Source organism: Oreochromis niloticus, linkage group LG3, assembly GCF_001858045.2.
Source record: "Oreochromis niloticus isolate F11D_XX linkage group LG3, O_niloticus_UMD_NMBU, whole genome shotgun sequence".
In the NCBI taxonomy this organism is placed as follows: domain Eukaryota; kingdom Metazoa; phylum Chordata; class Actinopteri; order Cichliformes; family Cichlidae; genus Oreochromis; species Oreochromis niloticus.
In genome coordinates, this window is record NC_031967.2 from 22,515,713 (window position 1) to 22,532,198 (window position 16,486).

General features: G+C 39.3%; 1 long non-coding RNA gene across 2 annotated transcripts; it reads right to left on the reverse strand.

Annotated features, from left to right (window-relative positions):
• Positions 1–5,174: 5,174 nt before the first annotated feature.
• LOC102081242 (uncharacterized) lies at positions 5,175–11,015 on the reverse strand. 2 transcript variants are annotated; one of them, XR_266328.4, is made up of 4 exons: positions 10,729–11,014; positions 10,543–10,622; positions 10,239–10,379; positions 5,175–6,251 (listed from the first exon to the last, which is right to left on the reverse strand). It is a non-coding gene; the product is annotated as an uncharacterized LOC102081242 (long non-coding RNA). The 2 variants fall into 2 exon arrangements; XR_001224632.3 differs by lacking the exon at positions 5,175–6,251 and adding an exon at positions 9,559–10,069 and having other exon boundaries at positions 10,729–11,015.
• Between the last annotated feature and the right edge of the window lie 5,471 nt (positions 11,016–16,486).

The following is a 16,486-nucleotide window of genomic DNA, read 5'->3' on the forward strand; positions in this document are numbered from 1 at the left end:
TTACATGTCAGTGTGAAGAATTATGTGCAAAGAAAGAACAAGTTGTAACTCTTTCAAAGCCGTGAAGGTAAAATACCACATATATCCCCCTGTAAGCCCAGACTTTGGTGAGGGGCACCTTTCCAAACAGGGACAATTGATCTGCAGGGTGCCAATTATAGTGATTGGCACCTTTATTTGAGCGAGGAAGAAGCGAGAGGGCCAGCAGAAAGAAGACCAGATGGGTGGGCTGTTTTAGAGAGGGGCTGGGAGGAGGGGAGGGCAGAGCGGGGCGGGGATGGAGAGTAACTGCGGGGGAAGAAACTTTGGTGGTAAACAGCTTCCAGGGAGGAGCAACAAGGCAGAACTTGTTGGGTTTTTAATGGCGTTTTTAATTGGTGCAATTTTATCAGCAGCTATTTAAAGAATAATTATTGTTGCATTTAACTTTATTTGCCTGAAAAAAAAACATGGTTGGAAAAATACAAATCAGTATTTTACTAAAAATAAATAGAACAAAAACTATTATCAAACATTGTCACAGCCTTTGTATTAAAGGTAAAATACAACACCCGTTTTACTAGGTGCTGATATGCAGCTGTAAATTTGGTGACGTTGTGCAACTTTGTAAGAAATTTGTGGAAAATTAAGACAATTTTCAATCTGTCAGTTTGACTCATAACAATTAATAAGCAGCTTATTTTAGTTTGTGCAGTGGTAACTTAACTGAGCCAATAATGCCTGTAATAGTAATCAATAATTAGTAATTAAAGCGCAACAGTTAAAACGAATAATCACTGAACAGTGACAGAATTATAGTAAAAAGAATCAGTGAACAAACTTTGTAATTTTTTTCATACTTTTCTTACTTTAATTATTTTTAAATAATACATTTAAAAAATTTGAAGATTTGAAGAAAATAACAGCAGAAAAACATTTAAACATCAAAGGCAAAGTAGCACAAAAGCTTTGTAAGGTAGATGAGGTGTGTAAATGACACAGTTTTAAACAGTAGTGCATTTTTACATTTTTAAAAACCAGATAATCTTTTATTTGGTTACTTTTAAACTTTATTTTCACCGTGATGTTTGAGGAGTTCGCTTATTGTTTCACTGAATTTTCACTTCAGACACTTAAGAAATGATGGGTGTGTTTATTTTGGTTTATTTATTTTGTTTTAGCTCTGTGTTTTGTAGTTTTATTTTTATTTTTTAATAAGTTTTGATTTTATTTGTTTTGTGAGTTTTTGTTTTCAGTGCAATTTGCTTGTTTTCAGTTTTATTTTTGTTAGCTTACGGTTTAGTCTTTCTAATTATGATTATATGGAGAGACTTTATCAGTGGAAATATTTAGGCAAAGCAGAGTGGATGTTACAATACAAACACAGCTCTTTACAAAGGCAGCTGGCTCACAGTTATGTAAACATGCTGGCCTCAGTAAAGACTGGTTACACCGACAAATTTTACCAAACCAATTAAAATAATTAAAACTAAGAAGATTTCATTTGTAATTTTGCTTTTTTTTGTTTTGTTTTGTTTTGTAAGTTCACAAAGTTCTGTTGGTTTTCTGTCTTTCTTTTTTTAAAGTTTATTCTTTATTTTTTTTCTGTCAACTAAAATGTTGTTTTTTTCTACACATCTAGTTTTACTTATTAATTTAGCTGTAGTCAAACCTTGGCTGTGATACTGAAGCTCTGCTTCTGCACAGATTGATGTTTAAAAAAGTGCTTCACAGAGTAATTTCACATTTTTCTGTTAAATGAATAACCTTAACATCACAAACAGAAAAAAACCCATAACATATTATTTCAAATCAATATTTAATGCGCTGCATTATACAACCTAAGTACTCTTATAAGCTTAAAGCAATATCTGTTATCAACTACACTGGTTTATCTATGTGTAGGAAATAAAGTTGTATATTTAGACTGCTTGTATGAGACCATTCTAGACTATAGAATCTAGAATAGATTCTATAGTCTAGACTAATTAGATTGACATCTGAATATATAAGGGGGAGCACTATATATAGCATAATGAAAGTTTTGTTGATCTTACTGTCATTAAATTTGTCATACATAGCTTTTATAATATATAAAAGAGGCATAAAGGTTACAAATAGTTTATTTTAGCCCATAAGAGGACTTTTTTTTATATATGACAAACATAAGTACTTCCAGTAGTCTGAGTTGTACCCGTGTAATAATTTTAGTTTCTCAGCTCCTGGTAATGTAGGAGTAGTATGGGCAGAAGTAGTTCGTAGAAAAAAAAACATTGAGGTAAGTTTCTAACGAAAACTAGAGTTTGGTGGAGTGATGAACTTTTTTTCAAACACCAGAATAAAAGTGTGTTTACATACAGATGATACCATCGTCTCCACCAGTGACGGAGGAACAACACTTCAGCAGACAAATGAAAACCTTCAACAACAAAAACACTCTAAATCTAAACTGTGTGATCTTGATGAATTTTTTTTTAACTTGATTTGATTCTTTTACTTTGATAGCAGCCTGTCTCACAAAGAAGTCTGAGCGAGGGATTAAATGAATAAGAAGGAAAAACGACTACAAAGTCTGCACTCATGTAAGTGAGCATCAGATCAATTCCACATCAGCACTCAGAAGCTGTTTGTTGTGCATCAACAAATGAACCTTCAGCTCCACATTGGCTCTGTTTTTCTTTTAATATGCACAGTGTGTTTTTGTGTTTGTGTGTGTGTGAGAATGAGTGTGTGTGTTTGGTCCACAGATCTTCAGGAATGCTTCACTGTCCTGCCACCCCCACCTTATTGCCCCCGCTCGCCTTTCTCCATCCCTCCATCCTTTCTCCCTCTTCCTTCCTCCTCTGATAAAGCAGCTCAGCAGCCCATCAGGGGGCCTCTCCACTAATTAGGGTCACTAATTGGGGGTCGGCCAGGCCAGGGACCCCTCCACACCTGCGTGGTCATGTGACTTTCAAAGAGGTGCGCAGGGTCAGGGGTCGTGCAGTTGGGGTTGTGGTTGGATTAATTTGACTGAGCAGATGAAGAGCGGGGTGATAGCAACACGTAGATAGAAAACAGCCTCGCAGAAGGGCTTTATGTGTGAATCTTCTCAGCTAGCTCCAACTGCTGAAGACCCGTAGTAATCCACCCTCTAAATAAAAATATGGTCTTCCAAACAGATGTGTCTCACTCAGGTATAAGAGCCTCTCAGAACAGTCGCCAAAGCTGTAACACCAAAATGACCAAAATTAAACTGATCTGTGCATTAAATTAACAGAGAGAAAAACAGGTTAAGAAATGAGTGTTGGGACGTCATTGTCTGGTCAGAGGTTAATTGGTAGGTAATCTTCAGGGCAGAGACCTCAGTGGAGGCCCCAAGCCCACCTGGCTCTCAAAGCTCTCATGGACTAAGTGATGTCTCCTTGTTTTGACAAGATTCACACAAGTGTCGTGCTTAAGCTCATCCAAAATATTCAGAGCTGCATTCCTAAGAAGCCCGCTGACCAGAAGGAGAGAGGGGAAACAACAGGACACGAAGGAATTTTTTTTAAATCAAGCAAAGAAAAGGGGATGAGATGCAACGCACGATCTGATATCGTCGTGTTGGTGTTGTTCCCAGATCATCATACTAAATGTTGTTCCAGGATCAACATTGCAAGTGACCAATCAGAATGTTGTGACGTCATACTTTTGCGACTTCGGGAAAAACCGCCGTAAAACAAAAAACTGTACTTAAGCTGCGAGAAACCGCCTCTGTCCACCGATCAATGGACCCTAACCCTGACCCTGACCCTAACCCTTTAATAAACGGTAAGCAGAACTGATATTGTCCTTGCAACATTGGAATTTCATAAATGCACGAATGGCTTGGCGCGCAAAAGAATAACGTCACAACATTCTGATTGGTCACTTGCAATGTTGAACCTGGAACAACATTTTCATGATGATCTGGGAACAACACCAACACAACGATATCAGATCATCCGAGATGCAACATTGTTGGGTCATAGATGTTATAGATCTATTTCCCAGCTGAATTTCATTTAGCTGCTTTAGATTCAATGTCTCACTTTCACGCTGGTTTAGATATAAGTGACCAGAACTGAGCTGCCATATTGATGTAGTTAGTAGCACCTGTGCGATTCCTGCTAGGTGAAGTCAAAATGTCTGATGGGATTGCTAAGATGCAAAAGAAATGACAGTTTATTAGAAATTATTGCTTTGAACAGTTTTTAAAAGAATCTAAATCTATTGGGTTTTAGTTCCTGAGGGTCTTATGACCATAGAAAGTGCAATATAAAAATATATATTGTTTTTAAGCCTCCAGTCGAGCATTTTCACTGTTATCATCTTGGCATTTTAAACCAGAAGTGACGGTGAGGTGTTTGATCTGTCTGTGTGATTGAATCCTTATTGGTTAACGAACTGTGACTGACAAGCTGTGAGCCAATAAGTGTGCCTCCTTTCTCACTGTAATAATTACCATAATTTAAAAAATGTTGTTTACGTATTTGAAAAACTGCTGGTTCGATCCCAGTAAGAGGCACAAATCCCTGGGGGTTTTGTGTCAGTGAAGGCATCCGGTGTAAAAATCTGCCTAATCAAATATGCAGAGCTACCCGCTGTAGCTATAAAGTAGCTTTACAAAATGAACTTCATGTTTTATTCAGAATGAGCTGAAACTAGTCGTCGAGGCCACAAAATCATCAGGACAAAAGTTCACTGAGTTCACAGAAGGAGGAAGTGGAGGTATTTTCCATAGGCGGAGGCTTTTTTGTAACCGGAAGAGTCGCCTCCTGCTGGCCACTTAAAAGAACATAGTTTTGTCTTCAAAGCGCCTCAGCATTGGTTTCAATTTTAAATGAAACTAGGCCACTTTTACCTGCTCCCTCATTATAAGGGCCCACCAGCTGCCCTTCACAGTGCAACCCTACAACAGATGTGTGTCTCCAACAGATTTGAAGCAGCAAAGCATGATGTAAATATCTTAACTGTGAAGCTCCTACTTCTCAAACAATCTTTCAAAAGTGGATTCAAGCAGCAAAATTTGCATGTGTGGTGCTATTGATTTGAAAAAAAAAAAAAAATCCCCGTTAACTGTTTTTTTTAAATTTTAGGATTTAAAAAAATGTACAACCTGGGCATCATTTCCATTTCAGGAAGCAGGTGTTTTACTACAAAATGTCAACTTCTGGATACATTTCAGAGGTTTTATTCTTGATTGGTAACATTTTGACTGTAAGTAAGTCAAATTTATAACATGAACACATTCAGAAGTGTTACATGCCACTTCAATGGCCCAACAACAATTGCAGCAGCACAGTACTGTGCAGGTCAGGGATTACCCATTCACCTCTTTGTTAGCACTAGAACACATACAACTTCTATTACTACTAACACTGAGTGCCAGTTTATTTCTGTGCAATTTAATGAATTTAATTTATTCAATGTATAAAGATTGCTTCATGCTTGTACACCCTATGGTCAGGGGCCATAGATGAGAACTGAGTAAGCAGTTAGGGGTAAGGGTGTCAATCCAGGAAATGTAACTGAAACAAATAGTAGTTTCTTATTTGAACATTATTAAAAAAAAAACCCAAATGAAAACAGTGGGACTTCTGACTTCAAAAGTTCATTTTACATGGTCAAACGTGTATGATTTGACAGTAAGATCACTCAAAAAGGAAAGTCTAGCCTACTTTATCTGAAAAAAAGTTTTGTATTTTTATTTTTGTTTATTACAAGTACATAGTTCTCCTTTCCATCATGTCAGAAGCGATAAAAAGGGCAGGTGAAAAGAGCTGAGCTACTCTGACTGGGGCCAAATCATTATGGTGAGATGAAGCTGAAAGATGTCCAACAACAAGACCTGCTGGGTCCCATTAAACAGTGAATGGGTGTTGAGGATGCATTCTGTAGTCAACCCCATTCACAAAGGAAGTAGAACCAAACCTGCTGTTGCAGGAATAGTTGTTCTTCTGTTTGCTAAAAGAAATGGCCCATAATGCTGTGGTTGTGAGCTCCTGCCTCTCCTGTTTTTTGCTTTCAGCTGGACTCTAACCAGTGACCATTTGCTCACATACAAACCTCTACACCAAGAAGATTCTCTTTTCTCCAGGACTCTAAGTAGCAGCCAGGTGCTACTAATCACTTGCACTTGAGTGATTACCAGCAAGTGTGATGCTTCAAAAACAGAAGTTTTAGCAGTCTGCTGGTCTGGAGCATTCAGGTGTGTGGTAACATGATGTCCCAGGAGTGGACGTCCCAACAAAATCACCCCACAGTCAGACCTACAATTAGAAAAAAAGATGGAACTAGTATGGCTTGTTTGGAAGAGTTTTCAGGAGGAAGGCTCCTCTCTCTAAAAAGGACATGGCAGTACAGATTAGGTTTGCAAAGTTGGATCTGAAAATCACAAGACTTCTGAAACAATGTCCTTTGAAGAGATGATACCAAAGTGGAGATGTCTGATCATAATGCACGGCACCACATTTGGTGAAGTTTGGTGACATTAACATGTTCTGCAGCCACAGAGTTGACCACAAACGCCTCTGTATACCAGAGTATTCAAAGAGTCAAATGTGAAGCCATCTGTCTGACAGATAAAGTTTGATCCATACTGGGTCACGCAACAGGACAATGATCTCAAACACAGCAGCAAATCTACAACAGAATGACTGAAAACATTTTGCAAAGATCCAGTCAAAGTCCAGACCTCAACCTGACTGAAATGCTGTGGTGAGACCTTAAGAGAGCTGTGCACGAACAAATAACATCAAACCTCAATGAACTGATGCAACATTGTAAAGAAGAGTGGACCAAAACTCCTCCACATTAATGTGAAATGCTGATGATGTGAGACAGGAAATTATTTCTTCAATTTATTGCCCCTAAAGGTGTTTCTACAAGCTACTGAATCACGGCGTGTTTTCAGTTTTCACACAGTGCTTCTGCATTTTGGTTTAGTTTTTGTTAAAAGACACAGAGTAACACGTCATGCGTTGGTGTTCATCATAGATTGTAGTTACCTAATTTTTGACGTGCTAAAGACCAGATTAATATTTTTATGTTCTGATATGTAAAACCTTAGAATTTTGTTTGTTTTACCATAACCCCATGTCTGCCTTTCTTTGTTTCCAGAAAGTTTTTCAGCTCCTAGAAAAGTATTTACAGGCTTTTCATAATATTCTCCTTGAGAGTTCTTTCTGTAAGATTTTTTTAACCTCCTGTTCAAAGTTTTTCTGTCCTCTTCTGGCCTGTTTTTTGTTTCTCATGTAAAGACTCAGACTGTTTTTGGACCTTGGTTTTGTGTCTGCACCTTGCCAGTTTTGTTCACCACGCTAACTTCCTTCTCGTGTATGAACCTAGCCTTGAATTACAAATTTGAATACTGGATTTTTTTTTTAATTTTAATTTTTTGCCTCTGTGGTACACAGAATGGATTTGGGATCTATCAGATGCCTCCCTGACGGTACTGCATGATGAATCCAAACAACTACAGTGCCCAAAAAATGTGTCAAATTTAGATATTAAAAAATCAAATCAAATGAGTACATCCTCGAGCAGGATACAAAACCGTGTCGCTAAAAACATTTTAATTTTGCCACATTTTCTCATGGTTACTTTTTGAAGGTTTGCCAATGCATTGTGGTGCAAACAGCAAACATGCCTGCATTTTCACAGGATAAAAGTATTTCATTTTCAGTCCCATCTGCAAACACTAGAATCAAGGCCTAATGCAGGTCGCAATGTGGACACACAGGCATTTAAGCCAAAGATTTGTAGGTGACCTGTAATAGTTGTAATTTTGTGGCATTGTGGTTGCACGCACCCTCTATGATTGCACTGTACCATTTCAATTTCTCAGCCTTTCACAGAGCTGAATGAATCTGCCCGCTGCATACAAAGAAGCACAGCTGAAGACTTAAAAAGTTGAGAACACAATTTATTGTGCAGAAGTTACCCTTCTGCACAACAAATTGGAGCGTTGGTGTAACAGGAGTAGAGGTCACTGGTTTACACTTTCACAGGATTCAAGGACGACCTCCCTCCCAGTTTTGTTTTGCCTGCGTATCTTGTTTTGCCAGAGCAGGCCACATATTTGTATCATCTCCTCTTTTACATTTCTGACCATTTAACTTGCATACAGCTAACCTGGCTGTGATATCATGGGAAACAAGCAGCGAGTGCATTGAGAATATTCCAGTGTTGTTATGATCATGCTGAGAATCAATGGACAGAGCTCTAGATTGACTTGATTGCTTTGGCTGTGCGTATAAAGCTGCTTTTGTGGAGAAGCCATTCCTGTGCTTATCTTGCTTGATTAGGTCAGTGGATTTTTCAGAAAGTGATCACACCTCAAGGACACAAAATAGCACCTTCGTTTGTCTCCCGCAGCACATCGCATCTGTCCTCTGAAGCAATCTTTTTCCCATTAGCTGTGGCCAGCAGTCTTAAAACCTTGGAGGAAACTTGATCAACGCTGCTTTTAAATCCACTGTATTGTTCACTTTCCTTCTCCGACTTCACTTTGTGCCCAACGAGAGTAATGCATGGTGCTAATGCATGGCACAGACCTTTCCTCGTCCAATAAATACAAGGTTTTGTGCAGAAAGCTTCTTATACTTTACATACATTCAGGCTCATCAGGCTGGCATTCAAGGGGAATCGACAATAGCTTGTTACAGATTCAGCAACACCGGGGAGGAACATGTTATTTACAATTCAACGTGACTGAAGAGTGCTTTTGGAAATAACAGGTGAGGTGATGACGAGCAGAATGCAGTTAGTGGTGAAAAAGTACTTAAGAATTTGTATAAGACAATCTTAATCGAGTGTCTGTGTGTCCTCGCTTGTGTCTCTACGCTGGAATCTTGAGTATCTCATTCAGCACTTAAGGACATTCGCCTCATATAAATGAAGTTTTGTGAAGATAACAGCTTTCACTGTCTTCACTGTCTCTTGATCAGATATTGATTGTGTTTCCGGCTTATTTCATGATTATCAGGAATTTCATGTTTGTTTCATTGTTCTGTGTCTAATGAGGTTCTTTTAATTATGTGTTTTTTCTGTATCCAAGGCATGTTAATGTATCATGTCTTTATTAAGTGCTGCTTCAAAGCAGATGTTTCTATGTAATTAACTGTTCCTAAATGCTGTTTGCTCCGCCAGTCAAGCTTTCATTCCTCCCAACGATGTGCTGATAATAATTCTAATGCCATAAATTGTCTTTCAATTCAGTTCAATTTATATAAAATCCCAACAGCTGTCGCCTCAAGGCACTTTATCTTGTAAGGTAAAGACCCCGAATTACAATAGTTCAGCCTAGAAGTAATAGCTGCATGAATTAGTTTTTCAGCATCAGCAACATTATGCTTCTAATTTTAGTGATATTGTGTTTCTTGTCAAGAAAGCATTTGCATAATCTACTCAAGATTCCTCACAGTGTTACGGTAAGGCGAGGTAATGGCATCCAGGCTTAGTGTCTGGTTAGACGCCATGTTTCTACGATTTTTAGGTCTAATTTTTATCTGCATCCATGTCTTTAAGCCATTCCTGCAGTTTAACTAATTGGTTTGTATCATCTGACTTCATGGATAGATAGAGCTGGGTTTAATCTGCATAACAATGAAAATGTATGCTGTGTCATCAAACGATACTGCCGATGGAGAGCATGTGTCACGTAAACATATTGGTCCTCCCCAGAATGGCAAACGTTGAGACATTCTGCGCTTAAGTAGAAGCACAGATACTTGTGTTAAAAAAATACTCTGGTAAAAGCTGAAGTACTGATTACATTTATTTACTCAAGTAAAAGTAAAAAAGTACAGTCTGTAAAATGTAAGTAAGAAACTAAAGAGAAGCTCTTTATAGGACGTTTTTACCAGCTGTTTTTGTACAAAACTAACTGAACCTTGTGATATATTAATGTAATAAAATTATATTAGTAGATAGGAATGTAAACTTTATTTCAGCCTAAATTCTGTTCTAATAAATGTACTCGGCTTGAATCTGTTATGCAGAACATGAGCAGAGAAAAAGGAGAATTTTTTAAAAATAGCTCTATTCTGTGTTGTCTTCATTGTAGAAGGCGACTCTGCTTCCACACCTAAACAGGAAAATGAGTGCAGTCAGGGAATAAAAATGGGATTCAGCTGGTGTGTAAACCTAAAATTGGTTGTAGTGGCTCAGCATGGGGAAAATAATCACAACTCACAATAATTTATATCGAGGAGCTCCAGTAGGTTTTCTGTGTGTGCAGGCTGTGATCAGCTTACCTGCTGCTGCTGGTCTGAGGTTTACTGCTCTGTGGATTTACACAACTGAATTCAAGATGTCAACAGATGTTTCGCAGCTACCTTGGTTGATTTCCATCATCTTCACTGACAGTATACAGATTACACTGTCTTCATACTAGTCTGTATAAAGTTGGTATGAAGGTGGAGTTCAGTGAATGAATCCAAAGATTATTTATATTAATCTCTGCAGCACTTCAACACCTCAGTTATAATTTCAGGACTTCACAAAATAAAAAAATAAAAATCTGATTTAAGTTTATCGGTGTTACTGAGCAGTCCTCACCCTTAAATATAGCCTCTCCTCCTGTCCTGGTTTCATCTTTCTCCATCTCTGAGTGAAGTTAGCTCCTTTCTTTTCTCTCCCTGTCAAATACAGCAGCTGGACCTTTAGCTAGCAACACACTGTACAACAAACTGCACACGAAGAGTTTGTGTGTTTGCTGATGTTTGTTGAGCTGATAGAAATTACCTGCTACTTAAAAAAAACGTTACTTCCGTTATGCTCGCTCCTCTTCTGTAGCGCTAGCTAGATGCTAAAGTACCGAGAGCACAACTCAGGACATCTGCACTCCTGTCCATGAGCTAAAAAAAACAAAACTACTGTTCAGGCTCAAACTTTGACATTTGTAGGGTTGCACTGAAAATAATAAATAATAAAATAATAAATAAGGAAATAATAACTGGCCTCAAATGTAACTAAAAGTAACGAATTTGATTTGAAAACGTAATGAGTCAAAGTACAAATGTTAACCTTAGGGTATGAAGTACACTTCCTGTTCACACGAACAAACTGGAGTCTCCAAAAAAAAATCAACAGTGAAGCTTAAAGTTGCTGTTAATGACTATAAAAAAATATTTTGTATAAATATGAATTACAGCAGCTTGTCATGCTGTGTCATGTAACAGGGGTTTTTAGTTTTACAGAACTACCCTTTGATTTCTTTTCAGCTTTCTTGCAGTGGTTTGTGTCTCCGTTATTTCACCTCTGATTGGCCAAATGTCTCACTTTTGTATTATTGTAATTCACATAGATCATCCCAACAGTTTGGACTTGACACTCTGCGTCGTTGGGGTCACTGCAGGCTGCCCTCATTAGTAGTGGGGGTTTCTGCTTCGCCTCTGTCCGTCACTCTATTTGTGTCCTCCCGAGTAGAGCTAAAAACGACCACACATGATCTGAGGTTCCTGCCCAGACCATAACCTATAACCCTGGAAACTTCATTTAGTTCTTTGCCTCCATTCATACTTCATTCACTCTGACTTCAGCAATCCGTTTAGTCGCTGAAAAGGGAATGGACACACACAGACACAAGAGATCATTTGCGTATAACACCCTTGGCTCAAACTCAGGACACACATGCACACATCCTCCAGCGCTCACGCAGTGCTCTTTTCCGGGTCGGACTGAAAACAGAGGAACCCAAAGAGAGAGGGAGCAGACTGGGATTAATGGGAAAGAGGAAAAAATAAAGGAAGAGGAGGAGGAGGGGGCTGAGGAAGAGGAGGTGGGTGCCTTTCTGCTATTCAGCGGATGTGTGAACAAAGGCCTGGTCAAACTGTCGGGCCCACAGCCTAGGGTGTTTACTGCTCTCGTATCTATAACCAACAAAATCAAGCATCGCCCCACCACCACCATCGCTACAACCTCACAGCTCAACTCCCCCTGCTGCCCCTTTCCCCTTGAGCTGCCTGGCTTTATTGGGAACAGCAAATTAAGGAACCATCCATCTGGGTGTGATCACCAATTACGGAGGGAAACTGTCAGCATGCATTAAGGCCTGCAGGGAAGGCGGGCGTGTTAGGGCGGCTTTTATGAAGAGGGAGGAAAGGGAGGGATTAAGGAGTGAGAAAGGGATAGGATATGATTGAAAAAATGATTTAAAAATTCAAACATTTACATTTATTTTTGAGCCAAAACTGTCTACAACCCATTCAGTCCCCTCTTAATTATCCAGGTGTTTTATTTGTTGCAAATAAGTCTGCTCATTATTTGAAGGTTTTCTACTCCTAAGATGTATGTTTGCATGCAGAAGCGAGGATGACTGAGTGCATTTTCTGTTTTTGACACAGCGCAAACATGTAAGTGATACAAATAAGGCAAAAACTCAGTGCAGCCTATGGCCAGCCCCCTTTTGTCGCTGCTCACTGGCACAAGCGGTGATTCCCAGTAACACTTCTCCTCCGGCCAGCTTGCTCACAACACAATAGGCCCGTCATTAACTTTTTGCTCCATCGGAATGCTGAAAGACCCCGACGACCGAACGCCCCCTCTCCCCACCCCTCGCACCCCCACGCATCCCGCTTTTCTCTCCGCTTGCTGGTTTTCCAGGGCCCTAATTTGTGAAGGCCAGGTGTGTGCAACCCCACAGTAAAGAGGGGGTGGGAGGGTGGGAATGAGGGAGCACTGGTGCAGACTATTTTCCGGTACATTCTCTGAAGCACTGTTTGTACATAATTACACTGTTAATGTGTTAATTCATAACTTAGGTTAGCAGGTGTAAACCAGGGGCCTCCACAAGAGATCACAAGACAAACCTGAGGTTAATGATAAAGATAATACAGAAATATTACATTGCACAAATAGAAATCTGCCCTTTGACAACTGAAAATATAGCACAACACCGCACTAAACTGTAAATGACTAAAATCTGATAACGTTTTATGTTTAACATTTAACTCAGTTATTTTCTGTGAACCAAGTGGTTTTATGTGCTTTTTTGGTCTCCACCATCTCCATATGGAAGTAAAGCTGCTAAAGGTGCTCATCTGGCAAGCATAACCCCAACTGTAAAAATGTTGGGATGCTGTGAATTTCACTCAAAATAAAACATATAAAACTTGTCACTTTTTTTAAAAACTGGGTGATTTGACTATTTCATGACAAAACATCCCAAAGACGTTGGGACCGAGGCAACAGAAGGCTGGAAAAGTAAAAAGAAACAAATCATAGAACTACTTTAGAATAATGTTCATCAATGTAAAACAAACAAAGACTGAATATTTCATCATCTACAGTTCTGTACCTAATATCATCAACCGATTCAGAGAATGAAAGAATCTTTGTGCATGATGGACAAGGCTGAAAATCTGTATCAGATGTTTCTGAGCTCCAGGCTCTCAGGCTGCTCTGTGTTAAAAACACACACTTTGTCATGGAAATCACTGCACAGCCACTTCCACAAATCACTGTCTGTGAAGACAGATCACTGTGCAATCCACAAATGTAGGTTAAAGCAAAGGAGAAGCCATACGTGAACACAATGATGGAAGCCTGTATCTCTGATGGTATGGGGGTGCATCAGTGCCCATAAAATCAGCAGCTTGCACATCTGGAAAGGCACCATCAATGCTGAAAGGTATATACAGGTTTAAGATCCATCAAATTCAAAATGAGCTGATATTTTTATTATAAGAGTACATTTTCTCAGTTTAAAACATTTGACTATTTTCTGTGTTGTCGTGTGAATACAATATGGGTTTATAAGATTTGTAAATCATGCATTCTGTTTATATTTAACTTTTAAATATCTGCACACTTTGGCTATAACGCCGTGTTGTTTGCTGCGTAATCATTTGAAGAGTTGTGATTTGAGTTTTGCAGTAGCTTTCACGTTTGCGTGGTTATGTACGTGTAAATTATCCCCTTCATTCATGCACATTCCTCAGTGCTGCTGAATCGGATCTGTGGGAGTTCATGTTCGGAAAACTGCGGTTTCTAGGTGATGTGTCACTTTGAATATGTGCTCTGGTGGTGCGTACGAGTATGAATGTGTGAATGAGTCATTGTGTGTGTGTGTTGGATAATTGGAGGATGAGGACGAGGGTGGCGGGAGGTGCTTGAGAGGATCGGGGGGCTACAAGTTGAAATCCAAAATCCAAAGCTGTTCACCAGCCGGTCCGGTTCAGCGAGTTGTTCAAAGCCTGGCAGCTTTTTTGAAGAGTCACAGCGGGTGAGTGAGGAGGTAGGTGGCAGTGGAGGGAGGAGAAGGAAGAGGAGGGAGGACCAGGACTAATTGCCACTAATTGAATTGGATGTGCTGATCAGATGGGAGGCTGTGGAAGTAATCGGAGTTGTCACAGTAGATAACGCCGGGCCGTCCCAGAGTGTCCGCCTCATGTGACAGTCTGTAACATAGCCTGCGAGAGGGCACTGGCCCCCTTTGTCATCGCCACAAAAGGGGAGAGAAGCAAAGTTGCCAGTTACAGTGAGCAGCAACAGGCTCAGAACAGGAGGAGGGAGGAACAGAGGAGGGAGGAGGAGGAGAGAAAATGGTGGCAAGAGGTGGAGAAAGAACCTGGTAGAGAAAAACAAGGTAGGAGGATGGAGGTAAGACTGGAGGGAAATTAGATGTTTCCTGGCAAAATCAGCAGGTTTCATTCAGAAAAAGCAACAAATAACATAAAGACTTTGCTAAAATGGACCCCAAAAGTCATTTTCTGTAAGACTACATGCAATAAAACATTATTGTTGTGTGTAATTATTAAGAATAAAAACAAAATTAAATCTGTGATGGTTGAGGGCAGCAAAATTCAAAAGTAATTTCTGCTGCCTTTATACTGATGGAACTTACAAGCAATTTACAACATCAGTAAAAACGCAAAACATCAGCAAAGGTTTCGGCTACAGGAAATAGTCAAGTGATAATCAAAGAAATACTTTCTATCCATTTATTTTATTACATTAAATGTCAGCATTGGAACATGCATTTGATTTTTATCTGCTCTTCTGACTCTGGTATCTTTTTTCTTACTGTGCAACTTTTAAATGAATTAAACTGCTGTTAAAACACTTTATTTACAGTTGAAAGGCTGATTCTTATATTGCATTCCTATTCATTTTTTCTATCTAACACTGATACTCCGATGAATGCATTGAGAGCAACTTGGGTTACGTTCTGCAGGCAGACTGGAGCAGCCAAGAATCAAACCACCAAGCGTACAATTGGCAGAGAGCATGCTTTACCTCCTGAGCTACAGTTACTTAATGGCAAAGTTGTTGCATCACTTTAATTTACTCTTCATATAGACATGAACAGTGACTGCTTTCAAGCCAACCGCTGAAATATTTTTAGATTTTGTTATGGTTTTCTTTAATGAGGTTCCTTAGTATTTTATTTTAATATCACTTACTAGTTATACGAAATAGTTTTTAAAAAGCACATTTCTTTAAATACTGTCAGCTGTAACAACATGCACATTGACAATGATGGTGAGCAAAGGTGATGGGATGGAGTGTCACAGGGTGCACAGCCACCACAGACTGAGGGTTTGTAAGAGGGAGACATATGCTCCATGAACCTGGAACTTCAATCTATAAATCTATTATATTGATCTAATCTATTCAGTAAGAGCAATGCAGTCTGAGCTGTGTTTTCAGCATATCTATTTGATATGAAAGTAAATGTATCTATCTATCTATCTATCTATCTATCTATCTATCTATCTATCTATCTATCTATCTATCTATCTATCTATCTATCACAAGCATGTTAGGTGCACCTGTTCAGAGGATTAATACAAATATCTCCTTGGCCAAAAAATGCATTTAAACATGGCGAAGACCACCTGCAGAAGTTCAAGCTTCTACTGGAATTTTCCCACACCAGCATCTCTACGGTTGTTTTGAATGATTGGAAAGACGTTGCCTGGTCTGATTAGTCTCAATTTCTGCTGGAAGATTTAGATGGCAGGGGGAGAATCTGGATCCATCCTGCCTCATATCAGCTGGTTCAGACTGGTGGTGGTGTAATGATGTGAGGGATATTTTCTTGGCACACACTGGCTTCTTAATACCAGCTGGCCATCATTTAATAATCACAGCCTACCTGAGTATTGTTGCTGACTATGTCCATCCCTTAATGATGACATTTCACTGTGTTTTAGCAGGACAACACACCATGTCAAAAACTGGTTTCTTAAACACGACATTGAATTCACTTTTTTCAAATGGCCTCCACAGTCACCAGATCCCAATCCAACAGAGCAGCTTTGGGATGTGGTGGAACAGCAGGTTCACATCATGGATGAGCAGCAACTGTGTGACGCTCTCATGTCAATATGGACCAAAATATCTGTGAAATGCTTCCAGCACCTTGTTGAGTCTGTGCCATGAAGATTACAGCAGCTGTGAAATCAAAAGTGTGACTAAAGGGCTATATTTACTATGATGTGCTTCTCTGTAGGCCTAATGTACAGAAACGTCTCAGTCTGGTCACATCTACAAACAC